General features: G+C 42.4%; 1 protein-coding gene across 2 annotated transcripts in view; it reads right to left on the bottom strand.

The window, feature by feature from the left end:
* The window catches only part of thg1l (tRNA-histidine guanylyltransferase 1-like), a 30,570-nt gene extending 25,536 nt beyond the window's left edge, over positions 1-5,034 (bottom strand). The window contains exon 1 of one of the 2 annotated variants that reach the window (XM_078550525.1): positions 4,994-5,034. The gene's annotated coding sequence lies outside the window, so the exon portion shown is untranslated. The remainder of the gene's footprint in view (positions 1-4,993) is intronic. The other variant, XM_078550522.1, reaches the window with a different exon arrangement.
* Positions 5,035-8,236: the final 3,202 nt, after the last annotated feature.

The following is an 8,236-nucleotide window of genomic DNA, read 5'->3' on the forward strand; positions in this document are numbered from 1 at the left end:
TTATAAGCTTCTAATTTTCTTTAGCTGTCTAACTCTCAGGGCAACTGTCAGAGGCTGAAGTGGACTGTTTGTGACCTTGGTGTTATATTTGACCATGAGATGAGTTTCCAACCACATATCTGCACCGTTACTAAGACAGCCTATTTCCACCTCTGTAACATTGGCAGACTCTGCCCCAACCTCAGCTGCTGAAACCCCCATACTTGCCTTTGTTACCTTTACTAATGCACTCCTGGCCAGCCTCCCACATTCTGCCCTCTGAAAACTTGTAGTCATCCAAAACTCTGCTGCCAGTGTTCTTACTGACACCAGGTCAAGTTCACCCATCACCTCTGTACTTGCTGACCCACATTGGCTCTCAGTCAAGCAATGCCTCAATTATAAAATTCTCATCCTTGGGGCTGAATTTTACATGCTCCCGGCAGGCATATTTCCTGTAGTGGGGGGACTCATAAAATGGCATGGCCGCCATTCCACCATCTTCCCGCCCATGCCAAGCTCACCCCCATAATATGGTGGGGTGAGTGGGCAGGCGCCAAAATCAGCAGCCTGCCTGCCATATTTAAATGAACAATTCAGGGTGAATTAGGCTTGTTATCAAACTTGTCAGGATGGTGAATAACTTGAAGAGGGATTTGCAAGTGGTGGTGTTCCCATGCATCTGCTGTCCTTATCCTTCTAGGTGGTAGAGGTCATGGGTTTGGAAGATGAAGTCGACAGAGGTGCGACGAGCTGCTGCAGTGCATCTTGTAGATGGTATACACTGCTGCCACTGTGCATTGGTGATGGAGAGAGTGAATGTTTAAGGTAGTGGATGGGATGTTGATCGAGCAGGCTGCTCTGTCTTTGATGGTGTCAGCTTGAGTGTTGGTGGAGCTGTGCCTATCCAGGCAAGTGGAGAGTATTTCATCACACTCCTGACAAATATTAAAACACAATACACTGAAACTAGACTGGTACAAGAAGTAGATCTAGATTGGCCTAGAGAGACCGTGGCTCTTAAACGGGGTATCTGGAGGAACTTTCATTTGAAAAACAGGAGACTGTTTAGTGCATATAGTAATTTGTTTTCATTTATATCATATACAGAGCAAAGTTAACTTTCCAAAGCATTGCTCCTCAGAATATAGTTAAACCCATATGCTTAGGATCCATAGCATAACTAAAATATTCATAACGCCAAGGATGGGAATTTCTGCCCCGCCAACCACTAGGATCGTCCGGTCATGCCGAAAGTCAATGGACTTTTAGCTGGGCCACCAAATCTCCCGCAGCTGGTCCTGCCAAGATGGGGCCGGAAAATCCCAGCCTACTTATTGGAATCTGCCTGGTGGATAATAGTAATTGGTAGAACATTGAAAGTCCACAAAACTTGGCCTTATACAAATTCTGAAGCAACATTCTAATCACAGAAGACAAGTACAATCTAAAGAACAAAATAAACACTGTCCAGCTTTGTTCATCAAATAAAAGAGAAAAAAATACAAAAAACAGAAGTAACATAAACATGTAATGAGGCAATCTTGTGCAAGGCATTGTCCTGTAAAAATTCTGATAAATAATCAGTGAGTGGCTAATTTGAGGACAGGTCAAGGATTTTTCACCATATTCACCTTGGCAAGAGAATGAATGACACTGTATGCAACAGTGAGTAGGTTAGATGCCTCACAAATTGTACCTGGAAGTTGTCTGAGAGCTCAGAAAGACTTAGGCCAGAATCTTCTGTTCGGCATGCGGGGGCAGGCCCCGCACGTTGATGCGTAAGATGACATGCAGTGACATCGGGTGTGCATCCCGACGTCACCACGCGCCATTCCGGACTTTAGTTCTGCAGGCGCGCACCAGAGTCAGCTGCGCGCCTGCCGAACTGTCAAAGACCTGTTAAGTTCATTAATAATCTAATTGACGTAATTGTCAGGCTGCCCGTCCAACCTTAAGGTTGGCGAGCAGGCGAAGAGCCCAGGCGGCCTTCGCATTTTTCATGAAACCTCATCCATGGGCGTGATGAGGTTTCATAAAGGTTTTATTGATTCAATAAAAATTTTCATGAAAATTCATTAACATGGTCCAGCTCATGTGACACTGTCACATGAGGGGACGTGTCTGAATAATTTTATTTTTTCTTTTTCTAAATGTGTCATTATGAAATTAATCTCCTTGAGGCACAGATTTCTGCGCTCTTTCGTGCACCTCCTCAAAAGAGCGCAGGCCCGACTCTCCCTCTTCCCCTCACCCACACAGGTAGCATTGAACGCGACTGGGCGCACATCACCCTAGGCGAGCCTTAATTGGTCCGCCCACATAAAATGGTGGTGCGCAGCCGATCGCAGGCGGCAATCGGCCTCGCGCCCGCCCTACAGGGAGTAAATTCTCCCCCTAGAATCATATATGCACTCTCTTTGAAAGTGTTGTCCAATATAGTCCCATTGACCACCTTTTTCTCCATAAGAGTAAAATGAGTCTTGTGATACATGCCTTTTGAATGTTCCTAAGAAATCCCCTGCCATCGTCCTTTCAGGTACTGCATTCCAGATCCTAACAATCCATTGTGTGAAAAATATTGTCCTCATTTATCATCGAGTTCTCTATTATTTTAAATCCATAGAACACACAAGAACACAAGAATTAGGAGCAGGGGTAGACCATGTGGCCCCTCGTGTCTGCTCCGCCATTCGATAAGATCATGGCTAATCTGATAGTGGCCTCACTTTTACTTCCCTATCTGCCCCCTGTAACTCTTGGCTCCCTTTTTATCAAAGATCTATTTAACTCAATCTTGAACATATTCAATGATCCTCCCTTCACTGCTCTCTGGAGAAGAAGAATTCCACAGACTAATCACCCTCTGAGAGAAAAAAATTCTCCTTATTTCAGTCCTAAATGGGAGACCCTTAATTTTTAAACTGTGACCCCTGGTTCCAGACTTCTCCACAAGGGAAAACATCCTCTCAGCATCCACCCTGTCAAGTCTTCTCAGGATCTTATATGTTTCAATTAGATCACCCATCATTCTCCTGAAAACCAGTGGATATAGGCCCAACCTGTTCAACATTTCCTTATAAGATAACCCAATCATCCCAGTATTCAGTCAAGTAAACATTCCCTGAACTGCTTCTAATGCAATTATATATTTTCTCAAATGGAGAGCAAAACTGCACCCAGTACTCCAAATATGGTCTCACCAGTGTCCTGTACAAATGTAGCATAACTTCCCGACTTTTATATTCCATTCCCCTTGCAATAAACAACAACATTGCTTTTGCTTTCATAACCACTTGCTGCACCTGCATACTAACTTTTTGTGACTCATGTACCAGGACACCCTTATCACTCTGTGCTGTAGAGTTCTGCGGTCTCACTCCATTCAAATAATATACTGCTTTTCTATTCTTTTTGCCAAGATGGACAAATTCACATCTCCCCACATTATACTCCATCTGCCAAATTTTTTGCCCACTGATTTAACCTATCTAATTCCCTCTGTAAACTCTTCATGTCCCCTTGACAACTTACCTTCCTACCTATGTCATCCACAAATTTAGGTACCATATGTTCAGTCCCTTCATCCAAGTCATTGATATAGATTGTAAATTGTTCAGGGCCCAACACTGATCACTGTGGCACTCCACTAGATACAGCTTCCCAACCTGAAAAAGACCCATCTATCCCTACTCTCTGCTTCCTGTTAGCTAACCAATCCTCTATCCACACTAATATGTTACCCCCTACACCATGAGCTCTTATTTTGTGAAGGAACTTTTGATATGGTACCTTATAGAATGACTTTTGGAAATCCAAGTACATCACATCTACAGGTTCCCTTCATCCATGTTGCTTGTTACTCCATCATAGAATTGTAATAAATTAGTCAAACACTTTCCCTTTCACAAAACCATGTTGACTTTGCTTGATTTTCTAAATGTCCTGCTGTTACTTCCTATTCTAGCATTTTCCCTATGAGAGACATTAAACCACCTGGCCTGTAGTTTCCTGCTTTCTGGCTCCCTCCTTTCTTCAATAGAGGTGTTACATGAGTGATTCCCTAATATGCCTGGGACCTTTCCAGAATCTAGCGAATTTTGGAAGATCACAACCAATGCATCTACCGTCTCCGCACCCACTTCTTTTAAGACTCTAGGATGAAAGCCATCAGGTTCAGGGGATGTGTTAACTTCTAGTTCTAATAGTTTTCCCAGTACCTTTTCCCTTGAGATTGTGATTATTTTAAGTTCCTCCCTCCCTTTTGCCTCTTGATTTTCAAGTGTTCTTGGTATTTTTTTCTGTCTTCTGCAGTGAAAACAGATGCAAAATACCTGTTCAACACTTCCATTATTTCGTTGTTTCCTGTTATTAATTCTCCAGTCTCACCCTGAAAGGGATCAATGCTCACTTTAATTGCTCTTTTCCTTTTAAATACTTGTAGAAACTCTTATTATCTGTTTTCATATTGCTAGCTAGCTTTCTCTCACACTCTAATTTCTCCCTCCTTTCTTTCGCCATTCTTTGCTGATTTCTAAAATCTGTCTAATCTTCTGACCTACCACTAATTTTCACAGTATTGTGCTTTTTCTTTCAATTTGATACTATCTTTAACTCCCTTAGTTAGCTACGGATGATGCATCCTTCTCATAGAGTCTTTCTTTCCCAATTGACTATCTCCTTAAATGTCTGCCACTGTTTCTCTACTGTTCTACCTTTTAACTTATTTTCCCCGTTCAGTTTCATGACCATGTAAATGGTGTTTCCTCAAAGTGGTCCATAAGTTCAGAATTTATGTGTGTGTGAACGTAGCCCCCTTTTAGTCTGGGAGTGATCCAATTTAAAGATAACCCAGCAGTCAAGCGTTATTCTTAAACTAGATAATGGTTAGTTTACTACAAACTACTGCTGAAAATTACTTAAGAAAAAGTGATAAGGTTATTAACTAAAATACAGATACAAAGAATTAAAATGCAGATAAAGGAAAAAGATGCTTAAAGACAAGATTTCCAACCAGACTCTGGGAGATATGGGGTAGAATTTTCAGGTTGGCGAGTGGGGGCGGGGCCGCTCACTGACGTGTAAAATGACGTGCGGTGACGTCAGGCAGGCGTCCCGACGTCACTGCGCGCCATTTAGGATTTCAGTTCAGTGGGCGCGCAGCCAGCTTGGCTCCGTGCCCGCCGAACTGTCAAAGGCCTGTTAAAAACTATTTGAAATAATTAAACGAGCTGCCCGTCCAACCTTAAGGTTGGCGGGCAGGTGAAGAGCCCAGGCAGTCTTCGCATTTTTCATGGAACCTCATCCACAGGCGGGATGAGGTTTCATGAAGTGTTTAAAAATTCACTAAAAAAATGTTTAAAAATTCATTGACATGTCCCAGCTCATGTGACACTGTCTCATAAGGGGGCATGTTTTAATTTCTTTATTTAGATGTTTAAAACTTAAACAAATCTGCGCTCTTTCGCACCCCGACTCAGGGATTCCCCCCCCCCCCCCCCGCCGCCCACACAGGGAGGGGATTCCCTGAGTCGGGGCCTACGCTCTTTCGTAAAATGGTGGTGTGGCCCCGATTGGGTTTGCGCCCACCCCTGCCCGCCCTCACACAACCCTTCCGATGGGGGTTATATTTCTGCCCATTGGTGCGGCCTGTTGCTTGTATTCCTTCTTTCTGAAGTCTAGGGGTTGAAACTTGAGATTCGTTTTAGCAATGTTGATGACTTGCGATCGAAGAGTTGGAGTTTTTCTCCATAGGTGGACTTGATAAGTAGAGCAGATGCTGGGAGAGAGTTTATGGCTCCTTTCCTTACTGGAAACTGCAGGTACTGACACCTGAAGATTGCCTGGTTTATTTTCAGCAGACCAGGAATGATTTTCTGAATGCCTAACTTTGTAACCCCCAGTGACAGAGAGAGATCCACAGCTCTCACAAGCCATTCACAGTTAGTTCAGCTGAGAGGTGTGTGCTGGAACTGACTTCTTGAGGTCTTCTGTGTACTCTACACAGTGCCACACAAAATAGCTTCTTACAGCCTCCTTTATACAGTTCAAGACACAAAAAAATGGCTGCAATGTCAATTTTCAATAAGTCATTGCTCCAAACAAGTAAGGAAGTTAATTATGTTGAGGTCCTTTGAAATCCCTTCCTGTCTCCTATTCCCTTAGAAGCCAAAGGGTTTTCATACCTTTTAGAAGATTCAATGCACATCCCTGGTGGGATCTTTGAATTTTAATTCCTCTTCATAGCCAGCTGTAGAGATAAGAGCCTGACAAGCTTTGACCAAGCACAGAAAGGTGCCAGGTTGTTAGCCTGGACTTCTATTTTGGAAAAGAGGCTTTTAAACACAATTTAAAGGTTTGAAAACGGAAATGTACCTTTAAAACAATTGCCCTTAAAATCTATAATCTCATAAATACAAGTTCATGATACCCTATAATTGCCTTTATTTAAGGTTAAGACACTAGTCTTAGACCCACTTTTCAACACTTCTCTCCCTCAAACTGAATGCAAAATTCTATCATGTTATGATCACTGCTACCTAAAGGTCCCGTACTATAAGGTCACTAATTAAATTTGCCTTATTGCACACTACCAGGTCTGGAATGGCCTGCTCTCTGGTTGGCTCTAGAATGTGCTGCTCTAAGAAATCATCCCAAAAACACTCCATCACTCTTCTTCCAGGCTACCTTTGTCGATCTGATTTGTCAAACCTATGTGGAGATTAAAATCACCCTTGATTAAATCTGTATATCTCTTGCAGTGTAGTTACTGTTAGGAGGCCTATAAGCTATGTCCAAAAGTGATTTATTTGATATTTCTTGTCTCTCACTGAAGCTGATTCTACATCTTGATTTTTAGAACTAAGATCATCTCTCACTATTGTAATTATGTCATCCTTAAATAACAGAGCAACTCCACCACCTTTTCCTAGCTTATGTCCTTCTCAAATGTCAAGTACTCTTGAATATTCAGAGGCCAGGCTTGGTCATCTTGCAGCCATGTCTCTGTGATGGCTGTCAGGTCATACATATTTATTTCTATTTGAGCTGACAACTCATCGATTTGTTACGACTGCAATGGACATTCAGATATAGAGACTTTAAATCTGCCTTTTTACTATTTTTGCACACTCTGGCCATATCTGCTGGCTCACTCTTAATTTTGCATGCTCTGTCCCTTCCTGCCACTCTCTGATTAACATTACCCTTATTTCCACCATGTTCTCTTGCCTTTTCTTTTCCCTTTAATTTACCACATCTTCCTCACATAATCCCTCGTAGAGGGTCACAGGCATCTCACATTATGAGTACCTTAATAAGACTTACTGAACTATGCCATAACCTTACAACATGGTGGCAGCGAACGGAACAGCTCAAAACCTCGCAGAGACTGCAGAAGAAAATTAAAATCCTGGAAAACCAATAGAAAAATCAAAGAAGCATTCTGATTTGAAGCAAAGCTCAAAAAAGCAAGGCACTGAAGGAAATCGCCAGAGAAAAGCTCCAGTGAAATACTTGGAAGCTAAGGGCAGAAATTGAATTCCTCACTGCAGCAGGAGACTCCATGGAACCCTGTGGATGTCCAGCTTTTGTGCCCACAGTGTGCAGAGTCAGCAGCCCTAGCAGGGATGAGCTAAAAATTTGAAGTTCCTGGACAACACAAATCCTGAAAAAAGTTAAATACTGCAGTGGTCAGAAATTGCCATTTAAATCACAGTCCAAGGAACCCGATCCTCGAGTTGGTGCCTGAACACGTGGCAGCCATGCTCGCTCCAAAAACAGAAACAAATTCATGAAAAATAAATCGCGACTGAGTAGCCTGCTTAAAAAAACCCAGCAAAAGCCAGGATTTGACACTTCCATGACCCGATGACATAGCGCAAAAGCATGGTAGATTCTAACCAGTAGATCCAGGCAGCCATTGTTGAAAAAATTTAAACGCTGAGATTGTAAATGCCAGCTGCCTCGGATTTCCGGAAACCTCTTAAAGCTGATCCAGCAAATTAAAATTTTTAACCATGGATCAGAATTCTACTCTTCCAAACCAACTTGGACCCATGCAAGGGCCAAACCTGACCGAAAAGTGGGCATCCTGGAGAAGAAAGTTTTTAAATTACCAGAGTACATCAGGTCTAAGTAGGAAATCAGAAGAAGTCCAGATTAATACGTTTTTATACGCGTTCATTGAATTTGCTGACAAAGTAATCCTAATGCAATGCATTGATGAAGCTCAGCAAGCTTCAATGAAATACTAAAC

This window comes from Cetorhinus maximus, chromosome 10 (genome assembly GCF_964194155.1).
Source record: "Cetorhinus maximus chromosome 10, sCetMax3.hap1.1, whole genome shotgun sequence".
Classification (NCBI taxonomy): domain Eukaryota; kingdom Metazoa; phylum Chordata; class Chondrichthyes; order Lamniformes; family Cetorhinidae; genus Cetorhinus; species Cetorhinus maximus.